Genomic DNA, 16331 nt, shown 5'->3' on the forward strand with positions numbered 1-16331 from the left:
AGGAGGAGGAGGAGGAGGAGGAGGAGGAGAGGACACCTCAATGCCTTCCCTCTTCAAAAGGAGCCTCACTCAGCCATGTTGGCACCTGAAGGGGACAAAAGAGGGAATCGCTCTCCGTATGGCCTTCGCATCTTCCTGCGCTTTGCAGGGGCTGGGGAGAATATTCACAAATACCTGGAAAATGCCCCAAACAATGTGCTTCTGAAGTATTGGACTGCCTTGAATGGAAGAGTCTGGATTGACGACATGGCTTTTGTTGTTGTCAATTGCCTTCCGGCTTCGACCCACGCTGACCCTATGAATGAGAGACCCCCAAGTCTCTCCGTCCTCAACTGTGTGGCTCATCTCTTCCAAATTCATGGCCATGGCTTCTCCGATTGAGTCTATCCCTCTGGAGTGCAGCCTTCCTCTTTCCCTTTTGCCTTCCATGTTACCAAGCAATATACAGTCACCCCTTTGAGCTCATGGGGGATCCATTCTGGACCCCCACAAGTCCAAAATCCCATGCATATTCAAACCTCATAGACTTGAATGGGGTACATTCATGTGGGGCGCATGCCATGGGAGCGCACCTCATTCAGGTTAATAGCAGCCGCATTTCAAGTCCGCAGACTTGGAGGGGTGACTGTAGTCTTTGTGAGTTAGTCCTTTCTTCCCTCTTTACCAACTCTCTCTCTCTCTCTCTCTCTCTTTCTCTCTTTTAATTTTTGAATACATAACATACATTTATAACATATATACATATATAAAATACTTAATAATTTATTTACCGATCTAGCTATAGCTTATACCCTGAACGGAGAGATAACCTTGTCCTCTGTTATTGTCCATTATTTTGGAGCCAGCGTACAATTACTATTCTGTATTTTATAATAGGTCTGTTGTTCCCCCAACTCCAGACAAAAAAGGGGTAATACATATGTTAAAAAGAATGATGTTTTACCAACTCTCTTTACCATTCAACTAGAAGAGTGGCCAAACCCAAAAGGCAGCCCACCAGAGCCATAGATGAGGACCCCCTCCCAGATGTCACCCGGCGCACTCCGCACCCACCATACCCCCCAATGAAGCCCCTGCAAGTACTCAATGTCTCTGTCCGCCAGGGTCAAAAGAAGTGACTTCGGCTGGAATCCAGTTGGGAACTTATATCTACTTAAGTGGAGATAAGTGGTCTTGATGACCGTAGGACCGTTGTGCATTGGGATATACTCTTGCTGGTACCATGATGCTCATCTCTGCAATTCTCTAGGCGGTTTCTGTGGCACCATTGCTACATAGCTAAGTACGCATAAAGTTGCACAGCATTGATGACAACAGAGCATTCCAGCCATCTTGTGTTTCAACTGCCGGTTATGGATGCATATGGCACTGGTAGGATACCAGGCATCGCAAGGAATTTGTGCATCCCAATTCTCCCAGTGAGGATTCCTTCCTCAGCCATGTTTGATCGGTTGATGCTGAACCTTGCTCCAACTTTGCTTTGCTCTAAACACCTTTCTACCCAATCTGCTGTCCTCATCCAAAGAAGCCACCGGTCAGGAATTCTGCCAGAACTGAGTTCTAATTCTATTCTGGAGCATGGAATCATCATCCATGGGGAAGAGCCTTTCCGAGACGATGTTGCCTTGCTTTCAGAAGGGGCCACATTTGGTAACTAGCTTTTAAAAACCCAAATAGAGATAACCCCTTCCATTGACTTTGGCAGTTGTAACAGTTGTTGATATTCTTTCCTTTAGAGCCTCTGAGCAGAGACTGCAAGAAGCTAATAAGACAGAAGTCAATTGGCTGAACATAATCAACAGTCTGCCTTGAAGCTATAATAAGCAAGGTAGGGACATTTTAAATTATCCCTCGGATCAAAAGGGTTTGGGCTGATCAGCCCCCAAAATCGCCCCTCCGTTCCAGTTCATTGCCTCTGTCACAAGTGCATCCAAAGGCATTTAGCCAGCAACCCTCCCATCATCATTATCCCAAGGAGAGTCTATGTATTTGGCACCCCAGGCTTGCAAATAATGGCTATTTTAAGTATCTTAGCAGGAGGGAAAGAGATCTTTGAACTTTAATAGCCCCCTGCTCCAAAGGCGCACATGTGTGTATGTGTATATACTGTATGTGTGTGTGTGTGTGTGTGTGTGTGTGTGTGTGTGTGTGTGTTAGAAGTGGTGCTTTGCATAGGTCTGCAGGATACTTTTGCCCATTTGAGATATAAAGGCCAGGATCCTGTTGGTGTTTTATGCAATTGTAAGTTCCTCTACAGAAGCATTTCAATGGCTGCATTCAGTTCAAGGTTGCAGAAGCAGAGCTGTGTATGTGCTGCCATGGTTTACATAGAGAGACGTTGAGCATGGGTGCAGCTGAGTTTGTCCATGCTCCCTCTTGGTTCAGTGGAATTAATCAATGGCACAAATCATTGTAGAACGATTTGGGACCCCAGCCCCACATCTCTCTAGCAGCTTCTTAACCCTATGAGGAGACCTCTATGACCATTCAATGGCTTTCAAGAGGAGGAAAGAGACCAGACAAGTTCACTGAAGTGATCTAAATCAAAGGGTATCTGTATGTTCTGACCACTGCAGCCTTGACCCCCCAAAAGTATCAAAATGCATGTTGAAAGTGGATTTTTGCACAGATCTGATTATTTATTCATTCATTTCACAGATTAATGTGGAAGCATGGCACCAGTGAGTAAGGAGTGAGTCAAGATGCTCATGCAAAATGGGTAGCACCTTCTCAAGAACATCCTCAACAGCTGTTTCTGGTGGTAACAAGGGACCTACCTTTTAAATGGTGCCAAATGAGATGAGTGCATTAAGGGCTTTTTACACACAGGAGGAAAGCCACTCCAAGAGTCTTTTGGAAACGTTCTCAAATGCCACCGTGGCAAGGAACATCTGTGGGACCTTGGCCTTTCCGCGCGAAGGACATCTTGTTCGTGGAAGATAATTGCTGGCGTTCAAAAATGGCTGCGTCGGAAGGCACTGAACTCTCCTTCTTTGGAGGTGTTTACACAGAGGTTAGAGGGCTATCTCTTGGGGGTGCTTCCTTCATATTCCTGCATGCTCAGGGTTTGAATCTATGGGCCTTGTGGTCCCCTTCAACTCACATGACCCTAGGAAATAGTCCTGGTCATTTGAGGCAAATGGAAGGTGGGCGTCATACATAAGAGACTAATGGCACAGACGCATCGCCATCCCTAACCGAAATGGAGAGGTTCACCCATTAAATCATTGGAAAGGACAGCATAATCTAGGGGAATCCAAGGTATCTCAGGGAGTAGGTGGGATATAAATAAATGATGATGATGATGGATGGGCAGACGCCTTGCCAAGGCTACCGGGGAACCAGAGGTTTTAGGGGCAGAAGAGCTCCATTATGAGTAGGGCAATGCCAGTTTGCATCCCTGCTGCCATGGAGCCTTCCTTTTGCCCACATCCTCTGTGTGGCTTGCAAAGCCATTTTGACACAGAGTTAATCCTTGCAAGGCATCCTGACAGACAGGTATTTACATCCCAAAGGCAGGAAAGTAGGAAGCCTACCTAGCAGAAGGGGGCTTAGACAGGTGTCCTTCGACACGGCCGCTGTGTTAATCTGTGTTTTACACAAACGCGCACAGAAGCAACGGATGACTCCCTGTCCAGGCACTGAATCACTCTGACAACTGTCTCACTGGCCTCAAGATTTCGTCGGCTGCTGGCCGGAAGGGTTCCTGCAATCTGCTCCTTCCCATTGCCTTCTGTGTTGCCAAATTTAGCTTCTGAGCCAGTGAGTAATATCATTGGAAACAGGCTCCCGAAGGAAAGACACCTCTAATGATTTTGCTCCTTTGGAAGCTGGGCCTCCATGCCAACGCTTGCAGAGATGCCAGCCCTGGGTCCTAGGCTTGGGTTGCGCAGAGTAAACCTTCATGGGCAAAATTAGTCACTTTCTGCACAGGAAACAATATTTCTGCATTTGGAACAGAACTATGGTTTTCATGTGCAGCAAATGATGTAGAGCCTGATGCGCACTAGGATGCATCTTTGCAATTCACGCATCATGCGTCTTTGCAATTCACCTCTGCTACGAAACAAGGTCCAAAACACACTCCAGAAATAGTCCAGTTTGAGACCACTTTAACTGCCTTGGATCAGTGATAGGGAACCCTGGGAATTGTAGCTTATTGTTGGCACCGGAGCTCTCTGACAGAGAAGGCTAAATGTCTCACAAAACTACACTTCCCAGAATGCAATTTGGGCCATGATTAGAATTGCAGTCAGCATTAGTGAAGTGGTCCTTAAACGTTTAAGAAGGGGGTCTCTGTGTTGGTTGTGTGCATTTCCTCCGGTGTCTTCCAGCTGTTTGAGACCGGCTGCTTCGCTTCGGCGGAGTAATTTCTTTATTTGCTTGTTAGATGTATTAAGCGTCTCCCGGAACAATTCCTCTGTCGGCACCGTGCAAATTAAAACATCATCAATGCAATAAAAACACAATAAATAATTTAAAATGCAGCGCAGCATTTAAAAAAAAGCACAAACAAACATATCCCTGGCGCACGATGTTTACAGAGAAGATGAGAATGGAGCCAGGCTTCAGGTGCCAGAGCTAAAAGGATCCCAGGCGATGGAGATGGAGACTATATGCCTTTAGATGGTTTGGGAGAAGAGAAGGTGGCAGTCTCTGGGGGCATCAGCCCATCTTCTCTGGGGATGCCTTCCAAAGCCCCCCCCCAGCCCCAAAACCCATGCGCCACGTGGAGCGTGTGTCCTGCAATGGGGGTTGGATGGGAAAGTGGCCTCGCTGTGGCTCCTCATCTGCCTTTTGGAGGCTGGACATTTGGCTCACTCCGATCGTACCCAGGACTTGACCACAAGCTGAACATGAGTCAACAGCTAAGAAAGCCAATGCAGATCTAGGCTGCATCAATAGAAGTATAGTGTCTAGATCAAGGGAAGTAATAGTGCCACTCTATTCTGCTCTGGTCAGGCCCCACCTGGAATAATCCTGTGTCCAGTTCTGGGCAAAACAATCCAAAAAGGACATTGAGAAACTGGAGCCATGTGTCCAAAGGAGAGCGACTAAAATGGTGAAAGGTCTAGAAACCATAAAGCCTTATGAGGAAGGACTTAGGGAGCTGGGGATGTTTAGCCTGGAGAAGAGAAAGTTAAGAGGTGAAATGATAGCCCTGTTTAAATATTTGAAGGGATGTCAGATATTGAGGAGGGAGCAAGCTTCTTTTCTGCTGCTCCAGAGAATAGAAGACAATAGAGCAATGGATACAAGCTCCAGGAAAAGAGATTCCAGCTCAACATTAGGAGGAACTTCCTGAGCGTAAGGGCTCTTCGACAGAGGAATACACTCCTTCCTCGGAGATTATAGTGGAGTCTCCTTCCTTAGAGGTCTTTAAGCAGAGGCTGGATGGCCATCTGTCAATGGGGATGCTTTGATGGAGAGTTCCTGCATGGCAGAAGAGGGTTGGAATAGATCAGGGCCCTTCTTGGGGTCTCTTCCAACTCTAGGATTCTATGATTCTACCTCATGTCTGAACTTTAGCAGCCATTCCCTTCCTGTTTTCCAACCTCTCTCTGGAAACTGTGGCCTAAATCCTGTGGCCAGCCATGCCTGGAAGAGACCCACTGAATCAGAGGGGCTTGCCTATATGCTCAGCTCAACAGCCAGCTCTAGCCAGGGCTATCCTATGGGACTTCAGCTTTGGCCCAGAGATAGAGATTGATAGAGAGAGAGGCTGCATCTACATCTGAGAAATAATGAAGTTTGCCATTGCTTTAATGTCTATGGCTCCAACTAAGGAATGCCAGGATTTGTAGTTGTGACAGAGAAGGCTAAGCAGCTCACAAAGGTACAGATCCCAGGATGCCATGACATTAATTCTGCAGTGCAGATGCAGCCAGAGAGAGAGAACAATAACCTTGTTGGCGCCATACATATATATACACAGGTTGAGTCTCCTACGCCGCTTCCTTTGCGCAGCCAAGATTGCATGAATGCCTGGCCAAAGCGCCCCACGTTAACATCATTGCCCCTTTGGACCTTCCCTGAGCCCCGGATCCCCTTTGTCTCCCTTTCCCCAGAACCGCTCCAGCTCCAGCGCCATTCCCTTGAACAATGAAGCCGAGGCCCCATGGCTTTAATTAAAGGGCTGCTGTTCCTCCTCCCAGGTAAATTGCTCCTCCGCTCAGCCTTTGAAGACAAGCCCAGTTAATTCTGCATTTGGCCCCAGTGCCAAGAGAGTCCCTTGTGGAGGAGGGCCATTTATTCTCAATCTGAACCAATTATGGGCCTTAAGTGCTGCAACGGAGGCAGCCTGGCAGCCAGGTCCAAGGCAGCTCCTCCCTGGTTTCCGCAGGTCAAGGCCCACTTCCACTTGGGTTTATTAAGGCAGTTAATGCTTGGTTTGCATGTTAAGCATCCCAGGAACTCTCCGTCTAAAGCATCTCCTCCAATTCGTGGAGACCCTGAGGTTGTCGGTGATTGATCTCCTTGATTTTATACTGGCCTCTTCTGCTGCCTTCAAGATGGCTGTTGCCAAATGAGGGACTCTCTTAAGGAGGAGAAGTACTTGAGGATCGTGGCATGAAGCGCAATCCTGACCGAAACACATTTACTCAGAATTAGAGCCAGAAAGAATATTCAAAGGTTTAATTTTTCTTTTCAAAATGGTTTTTAAAGAAATGCGTGGCGTTTTGTGATTGCTGAGAATCCTGGATCTTTCTGAATCTTCACGGTTTTTACTATTATAATCTTTACAAGTCTTGCAATCACGACTTTCCTTTCTCTTATCTTATTTCTTCATTTCCTTGTCTACATAAGAATCACTCTCTCTATCTACATTTAGATCTGTTTAAAACTTAATACTTCCTTTATACCTGTCTATTTGGTGCAGATATTCCTTTTCTCTATTTATTCCACTTCTCTTTATTGATGTTTCTGATGTTACTTCAAATTTTGTCTTGATATTTGTCTGTTCCCTTAAGGAGGTAACTTCTTTATCTTTGTTCTCTCTATTAGTTTTTGCTCTGATTTATCCGCTCCATTTATCTCTACGGTAATTGTTTATGGTTTTCCATTCTATTTCGGTTTCTTCAAAGACTTTATATGCTTTATAAAGAAGTATAAACCTTATTTCTTTTCTCTGGTAGACTTCTGTGGATGAAGGTAGGCGTGGGACTGTTCAGCTTCTGCCTTGGGAAATGGGACTCGTTTTGTTCAGCTTCTGCCCTGGCAAAGCGTTTACTCTGCTTAAGGAAACCACGACTATTTCTCACCTTTCCCCAATGTTTATTTCTTCCAGTTTATCACATACCTGGACCCCAAGTTTCTCAGTCCTAGGAAAGTGCCACAAGCCATTTGTTGAGACACACAACTCGAGTTTAGTACACAAATCCATTCCCTAAATTTACTCCATGGAAGAGGCTCTTCAATGCTGAGCCTGATAGTTATGGAATATCTTCCTCTTATGCGCCCAAATGAATGGCTGGCAACCATTGCGATTGTGATGTGACACCTGCCTTGAGGGCTTCCTTGATTTTATGTAAATTTAATTTTATCCAACTGTAAACTTGTTTTGCATCGTCTTGGCTTAAGTGGTCCGTGGTTTACCTTGCTTTTAAAATGATTCTTAATTTCCACCCCCTAAATTGTTCTCAATCAATGTTTTTTGCATGCCGCTGTGAGATCCTTGGATATAAGGCGAGACGTCAATATTCCAACACAGAAAATAAAAACTGTTGATGATGGACTCCAAGGAAGTTTGCCGATCTTGGATTCTCTCACCATGGGAAACTTTAAGACCAGATTCTCAGAGGAATCCTATGCCATCCTCATCATAACAAACATTATGCTTTCCCTTAAGAAACACATTCCACCAAGGCTTTCGCCGCCAATGAGCTGGAAGCCTGTGGGAAGCCATTTTGACCACAAAGTGCCTTCCTCAAAACTTCCCAAGGCAAGAAATTGTTGGTTTCTCAAGTCCCTCAACGAAACGCTGACGGAGGCGGGAGGAAAGCTTGTGTTTTTCTGAGCTCCAGGCTCCATCAAGGTCCTGTTACCCAACATTTCTGGTATTTTAGGGTGAAAACATCTGGAAAAGAGGGACATTAGGCAGCTGGGAGCAAACTGAGGCTGAATTGTCCTTTGCTTTCCATCATATTCTCTCTCTGGCTGCATCCACATGGGAGAAATAACCCAGTTTTGCACCGCTTTTCAGCATCCTGGCTCAAGGCTATGGAATTCTGGGAGTTGGAGTTTGTCTGCTCCGCTCTGGACCCCACAACAAACTCCCAACTCCCAGAATTCCATAGCCTTGAGACAGTGCACTTAAAGCAGTGCCAAACTGGGTTATTTCTCCAATGCGGATGTAGCCTTCATCTCTCGTTCACACACGCATGATTTAAAAGCAAAATATCCCAAAATGTTGTACAGCACACCTGCGTCATACGTGGGCGCGCTTTACGCGGACTTGAGCTTACGCACTCAAGCCACGGGGCGCATGCAGGGCGGAAGGGGCAGCGCGTCCCATTCAATTGAATGGGCACGCCGCCGCACTGCCGTGCCGCCGTGCACGAGCCCCATTGTTTCCAATGGGGCTTGAGCATAGGCAGAATTCACCTTACGCAGAGGGATACAGAACGGATCCCCGCGTAAGGCGAGGGCCGACTGTAGTCTCTTTCTCTCTCTCATAGACATACATAAACTCACAAACACACATGCGCATTAGAGCGACTAGAACTTAATAGTTCAATTAATAAGCAAGGTTTGGGTTCTGCCTTCCCGGGTCGCTTAAAATGAAAGTGTTTATTTTAAACCAACGGAATTTAATAATTCAATTCAATCAATAAGCGAAGTGTTTCGGCTTCTTCTTTCCTCGGCTGCTTAAAATAAATGCTTTCGTTTTAACCAACTAAGGAAGGCAGGAGCTGAAAAGTCTTGCTTATGAACTGAACTATCAAGTCCTGTTCGTTAATCACTAAAATTATATCACGCGCTCACACAATTATACCTATATATGTGTGTGTGTGTGTGTGTGTGTGTGTGTACACACAGTGCGCCCGCATCATACGCAGGCACGCTATATGTGGCTTTCAGCACACACTGAAAGCTGCACGGGGTGCACAGGGTGCAAGGGGCAGTGTGTCCCATTGCGATTAATGGGGCACATGCCCATGGTGCGCACACACCACCGCACTGCTGCGTGCACGAACCCCATTCAGTTAAATGGGGCATGAGCATGCATGGTATTTGGTTTATGCAGGGGAGTCCAGAACTGATGCCCCGCGTAAAGCAAGGGCGGACTGTATATATAGTCTCCAACTGGAAGACATGCTGTTTAACCTTGATGTTTTCCCCACCGGAGACAAGCTTCCAGGTGCCATCGACTGTTGTCCATCTGCTTATTCTCAGCTAGAGCTGACCCATTGAATCAACCCTCGAATGGTGAGTCAAAGATGAAATGGATCCACTTTTGTTGGAATTAAAAGATCTGGACAATAGTGGTGTTTTCCATTGCTACTTATTGTGTCTCATCCAAGGACTTCCTACTCAGATTGTTCCGGCTTTATCCACAGTTGTCCATCTGAAAGGTCATAACGGTCCCAAAGTCGCCCCGTAAATAATTGTGGGTTTCTCGGGCTTTGTGGCCATTTTCTAGAAGAGTTTACTCCTGACGTTTCTCCAGCATCTGGGGCTTTAGCATCTTTGGAGAACGGATGGCCCAAATCTTAATGGAAACCCCAATGAGAAGAATCCTGGATGGATGGCAATGTCTGCAGTTTGTAGTTCAGACCAAAGTCATGCTTATTCACTGAAGTCCATGCCACTGTGGTCCTCAGTTGGTCATGCTCTGGTGCCCACCTGCAACACCTGAGAACGGATGGCCCAAATCTTAATGGAAAACACAGGTGTTCTTTAAAAACAGTAGATAAACACCAGGATATTTTGGAGGGGAGGTTTCGTTGGAGGGAGACCTACCACCTGGTTTTGCTACTGAAATAGGAATAAGCCTCTTCTGGGGTTTGTTGGAGGGATGGCGCCTGCCCCATTGCCGCCTTGCTAAAGAAACCCCTCATGCGCCGCCAAGCGCACACCTGTGGTGTGAATAAAAAGAGGCCCTCCAACGTTTCCCTGCCTGTCATTCTGGTCGTAAAATTCACTTAAAATAAATATTTCCCAGACTCGGCTTTAAACAAGATGAATGCTTGGCGTTGAGCAGATTATCTTCATTGTACCAGACAAGAAATTCCCCCGGATTTCCCCCTTCGCATCGGAGGAACGCTCTGCTACCGTCGGTGCATGAAGTTAAGACACAACACATAACACACACATAAAGGAGAAAGACAGGAATGGCCTATAGATTTGGGGAATGTGTGTGCGCTAAACCTGCCACATATGAAAACAGCAACCGAAGACTGAGAGAGGAATGGGAAAAGGAAGGAATGGAAAGGCAACCTGTCAAAGAGGGAGCTGCTGCGGAGAGGAATGAAAAGGCTGTGACAAGCATGTGTTGACGCCATGAGGAATAACAGAAGGGGACGCACATAACAGAAGCATCTCTCTCTCTCTCTCTTTTTTAACATTTACCCTGGGAAAAAAGAAAGTAAAATCAAAAATACTTGCGCTGCCTTTGAAACAGGGGTTAATTGAAAGAAGTGGCACCCGGGCTTTGCAAGACGTCATCTCAAAATGCCAGCTAAAGAGCAAACCTTATTTTGATGGAAAGAGAAGGAGGGAAAGGCGCAAGGTGAGGATCGGAGGGCAGAGAGGGGACCGAGACGGAGGCCGAAGGGGACAGACCCACGGCCCACGTCACCAGGCCTGGTCCCATAAGAGGCAGAGCAACGCACGGACTTCAGGGACGGTGGCATTTGCAGGGCTTGGGAAGTTACTTTTAAGAATAAGGGGCATAATGAACCACCAAAGCTAGCTGTGACTAACCGGGAGCAAGACGATACTCCGGTACCCAAGCATCACCCGACCATTGCTATAGCAGGCAACGGCACATCATTCTTCCTACTATTAACTTCTCAGCCTCAGGTTTAAGGCCACAACTAGAGCAATCCGATAGTTTTCTTTTTAAAATCTCAGAAGAGGAGAAGTTAAAGAGGAATTTAGGTTGGAAGAGAGAAAGAGAAGTGAGTCAGAAGGCAAAGATTTGGAATAAAGGCCAAAAGAAGAGGAATGGACCGCAGTTATGGGACCTGTCCATCCGATCCAGCGGTGGGTCCATGGCGGCTCTAGTCACTAGTACTGTCTTCAAAAATGTAGGGGACCAATGCGCATAAAGGGAAATCATGTCGATGCCAAACGTTTCACCTCTGTAACCAGAACTTTATTGTTCTCTTTACTTCGCTCTTCATATCTCTCCCCTTCGCTCTGTAATCCATTTCCAGGGAATGTTTCTGAAGGATTTATAGCCATCTTGCCAGCGTTTTCCTTTCAATGACAGCCGACTTGCAGCTGCGCCAGTCTTTTGTTAGCCTGCTTGACTTTAAATGCTCCCATCACTTCTTCTATCTGCTAGAACGTCTCATATATATATATATATATTCCTCATCCCCTCCTCCTTATTCTTCGTCATTTCACAGGGAGAGAAGAAAGGATGCTTCTGGAGGAGTCAAAGGCAACGCTTTATTACTGCTTCTGGCCAATGGCCTTTGCATAAAACAACAGTGCATACAATGTACATACAAAAGACATACAAAATTCAAACGTGACTTCTAGAGGAGTAACTAACTTCTCACCAAAGGAAGCATTATTATTATTATTATTATTATTATTATTATTATTATTATTATAGCAATTTTGCTCTCAGTGTGAAAAAGGCTTCAAAAATTGTATATTTTCCAAATAGCCGTTTGAGGCACATTCTGTGCAAAATTCATGCATGGCATTTTTGCACAGAAAAGAGCATTTTTTCCATAGAACAACACCTTTCCGCAGAGAAAAGAGCCTGACCGTCGTCTTTTGTAATCAAGACGTTCCTCCCAATGTTTCAGAAGAGGCAAAGTTTGCACATTGCGGATGTTCCCTGAAAACAACCGTGTGTGAATATTGCGTAGAGTAAGTCCTGAGTTGCAAATAGGCTTTGAAAACTCTGTGGTTTTGGAACTCTTTCTCACAGCGGGAAGAAAATTGCTAGAATTACTCATTACTTCCTCCCAAGAAGTAAGTTAGTGACGAATGTATGCGCGTTTTTCCCCAGATGAAAGCAAAACATGCCAAGTGGGGCTCTGGATCGGGATGCGCCGTTTTCTGGTTTGTGAGATAAACAACGCCTTGAGAAAGAGAAGCGCCCAAGATGGATGCCTCTTTGCAAAAGGTGGGAAGCCATGATGGATGCAACGGAGAAGGAAAAGGAAGAAGGAAAGGGGAAATAAAACTAGGCCACTTGATGTTTTCAGGGGGACGGAGTTTTGTTGCAGTGCGCTTGCATTTCTCTGGCATCTCTCCCGGAACACGGCTGAATGTTTTCCATGTTTGTTTGGCGGTGGCGGGGAGGGAGGTGATGGCAGCATGTTGTTGCCGAGGGAAATTGAGTCAATTTGCTTCTCATACTTACTGCTGGGCATGTAACTAGGTTAATGGGGCATGTATTTTTAGCGCTGGCTGGCCAAAGCGGGGCGGCAGCGGCGGCGGCAGTTTTGCTTCCAACCTGAACGCCTGGAAACAGAGGAATCGGCATGCTTTGCCTGACGCTGCGAGAAAGGAAGGTGCACAATCACAATATTCCTGAAGTGCAACGGCTGAAACTGTGCAGACGGCAAAATGTTTCAGGTCACACACACCCCTTGAACCCGGGGCATTTGTGGCATTCCTTGTTGGATTTGCCCAGTTCCTAGGAATTGTATCACAGATGCGTGAAGTCACCCAATTGGAAGTGGAGTTATACATAGGGTCCCATTGCACACAGATGCTGCAAAAGGCGTCTATAGATGCACATTGGATATACCTTTGCTATATCTTGGCTCAGTCGCAAATCAGAACAGAGGGTCTAGTCAAGAAATTAGAAGGAGACTAAGGCTGCATCCGTACTGTAGAAATAATCCCATCTGACACCCCTTTAACTGCCATGGATCAATGCTATGGGACAACAAGAGCTGGAGTGTGAGAACACAACAAATCAAAGGGTTCTGGGTGCGAATAGGTTCCAGTGTGTCACTCTCTGCAAGGCTAGAAATCTGGGGGGAAATTTCATTTGTGGTGCAGAATTCTAATTTGGGGAAATAATGTCCTCATTCTCCCAACCAAAACAGCATTCCTGCAAACTCCCCTCTCCAAACCCCTGCAATGTTCCAGCTGATAGGCGCAAGAGATGGGAACATGGGTCCTGAGCGCCTTCCCAGGACACAGTTCAACCTCTTTTCACCTTTCCTTTGCCATCAATGGAATGGGCCTGGCCTCCCCTTCCCACCCGCTTTGCTGGACGTCTTCCCTGCAGCCGACTCTGCCGGGAATCACTGTGAAATGGGTTTGCAAATCCTCCTGGTGATCTATAGGGGTTTTAATGCACCCTAATTGGAGCCCACATTCCTCCTCAGTCTGAAGATTTCCCTTGTTTTGTTATATTGTCCAACCCCGTCTCGATTTCTGCGGTCTGGGGCTTGGCAGGGACTGGAGACTCTGAGATGCGTCTCTCTCTGTGTGTGTGTGAGAGTGTGTGTTGTGTGTTCTGTGTGTGTTTTGTGTGTGTGTGAAAGAGACCTTCCCCAAGTCTGGAGTCGGGGGAGAAAGTGCTTGGCTCTTGGGGCAGCTGCAAAGCGAGTCTGCTTCCTCTTTATTGATTGCATTAATGCAGGGGATTTGGAAAGAGTCGGGCCGAGTAATGGACTGTAATATGCTCCAGGTTTTCAAATCCATTGCTGATTATCAGGATGAAGAATCTATGTTTGGAAGGAGGCTTCTGGGAAGGGAATGAGAGAAAGAAGAGAGAGAGAGAGAGAGCAGACCCCTTTCCTGCTGGGAAAGACCAGCAACTTCTTGGGCAGGAAAAAGTGGAACCAATTGCCTCTGCATCTTTCTTAGGGACAGAGGACAGGCTTCAGGGTTTGGGCTGAAGTCTCAGGCCATCCTTCCTCCAGTTGGGTTTTATTGGGCAGAGAGGCTTTAAAGCTCTTTGGTGTAACACCCCATTTACTGTGAGAAGCGACTGGGCTGGTGGTTCTTAGCACCATCAGGGTCCTTTCTGAGGATGCATCAAAGCAGCCTGGGCATTTGGGTTCCATCTCCACTGTTTCTGCAAACAGCAGCAGATCTCTTTGGCAGTTTTCAGTCATTTTCAGAAATGTTAAATCCAGGAACAGATTGTATGCCACCCGGCGCCAGCGGATGGCACATAATTAACTCTCAGCATCTTCTGCGTTCGGAGGAGGCAGCAGGAGAGGCACAGAACGGAGGCCGAAAAAGCATCCTTTGTTGCAGGACCTTATGGTGCCAAAATATGCCAAGTGACACCTGACGACCCAGATGCAGGACACTCTGCCCTCCACCTTGCAGTGCCCTGGTTTAGGTGGGGGACCAGGGTTCAAATCCCTTCTGCTCAGCCATGGAAACCCTCTGGGTGCGATCTTGTACAAGTCACGCTCTCTCAGCCTCGGAGGATGGCAATGGCAAACCTCTGACCAAGAAATCCCTTTGAGAGACCCACTTTCAAGTTGCTATGATTCGGAAAGGACTAACTCAGAAAGCAAGGTGGGTCTATCAGAGGGATTTCTTGGCCAGGCTTCTTCAGAGGTTTGCCGTACCCAGCAACAAATGGGCACCAGAAGCAGGACAAATTTGGCCAAGTAAAAGAAATCAGGTGCAGTGTGTTTTTTGTTGGCTTAATTTAGGCACATCAAAGGATTCAAACCTGTCTTGATAACGGAGTTTGATTGCCAAGATGATACTTTACTTTATTCCAGCATGGAAAGCCATCGGTTCCTGTAGAAGACTGAGTCCTGACCCATCTCTGTTCCCAAGGCAATGTTTTGCTCTTGGCGCACTGTCTGGGTTTCTTCTGCTCTGTTCATGAAGAACCATCTCCAAATCCACGACTTCTCCTTCCTTCCTCCAGATCTTGTACTTCTTTACACAATCCCTTAAATTCCTCAAGGGCCCCAGGATGAGTAACTCTCCAAACAAAGGAGAGATGCCCCAAATCCTGAGAAGTCATAATGGAGGAGACAGACGTGGTGTGTTCCTAGCCATCCCCTGCTTTCTCATAGAAGAGACCCCCCCCCCTCCAAAAGGATAAACCCCTAGAAGTCTTCAGCTAGAAGGGCAGGAAGTGGGGCTCATTTGGGGGAAGGAGGAAGGGTCCTGGCATGGAGGCTCTGAAAGGCAGCAAGAGGAAGTGGAGAGGTCTGGAGTAAATGGATTTCAAGGTCCTTTTAGCAAGGGAGGCCTTCAGGAAAATCTGGAAGGGGAGCATGGAAACCCATTTCCCTCCCTGCCTTCTTCCCCACCCCAGCAGCATGGGGTGGAGGGGTTATCAGGGGGGCATATCAGCTCCAAGGGTTGGGGGCTTGCTGCAGCTTTTAAAACATTTGAGGAAACAGAGAGGGTTCAAAGAAAGGCAATGAACAAGAGAGGGGTGGACAGGCATTACTTCCAGTTGGATCAGGTTTGAGCATCAAAGCAGGAGGCAGTGCCCTGCTTACCTCTCCTGAGGGCATCACAGCAGGGGAATATGCCAAGGAATAGTCCAGCGTCCAGTCCAAAGGTCACACTGTACCAGTCGGTCAGTCATAGCAAAGGGCAGAGGCAAGAGCACAGTCACAGAGCAAGTCATAGAGTCATAGAGTTGGAAGAGACCCCAAGGGCCCTGATCCAGTCCAACCCCCTTCTTCTGCCATGCAGGAACTCTCCATCAAAGCATCCCCATTGACAGATGGCCATCCAGCCTCTGCTTAAAGATCTCCAAGGAAGAAGACTCCACTACACTCTGAGGAAGAAGTGTGTTCCACTGTCGAACAGCCCTTACTGCCAGGAAATTCCTCCTAAAGAGCAGATAACCAGAGCTATACATTCGAAGAACAAGGAACAACAAGGCTACAAAACTGGTTGCCAGCTGCCAAGACCCTCTGCAGCTGGAGGTCTTTTAAAGGACCTCTGCTTCTCTCAGCTGAAACCTATTAGCTCTCCTAACAGGAGACTCCTTGACCTGTCTTTGCTCCAAAGGCCCTAGCACCTGCAGCCCCGGGTCCATAGAGTCTGTTTCTCCCTCTGCAGCAGCTTCATGCTGAGCCTCCTCTGGGACTGTGGATCCAGGCAGCCCCAGATCTCAGCCTCCTCCATCTCTTCAGGGTCTGAGTCTAAGTCAGGCCCAGGGCAGTCCATGGCAGGCAGGAGGCTGTCTTCCC

Source organism: Sceloporus undulatus, chromosome 7, assembly GCF_019175285.1.
Source record: "Sceloporus undulatus isolate JIND9_A2432 ecotype Alabama chromosome 7, SceUnd_v1.1, whole genome shotgun sequence".
In the NCBI taxonomy this organism is placed as follows: Eukaryota; Metazoa; Chordata; class Lepidosauria; order Squamata; family Phrynosomatidae; genus Sceloporus; species Sceloporus undulatus.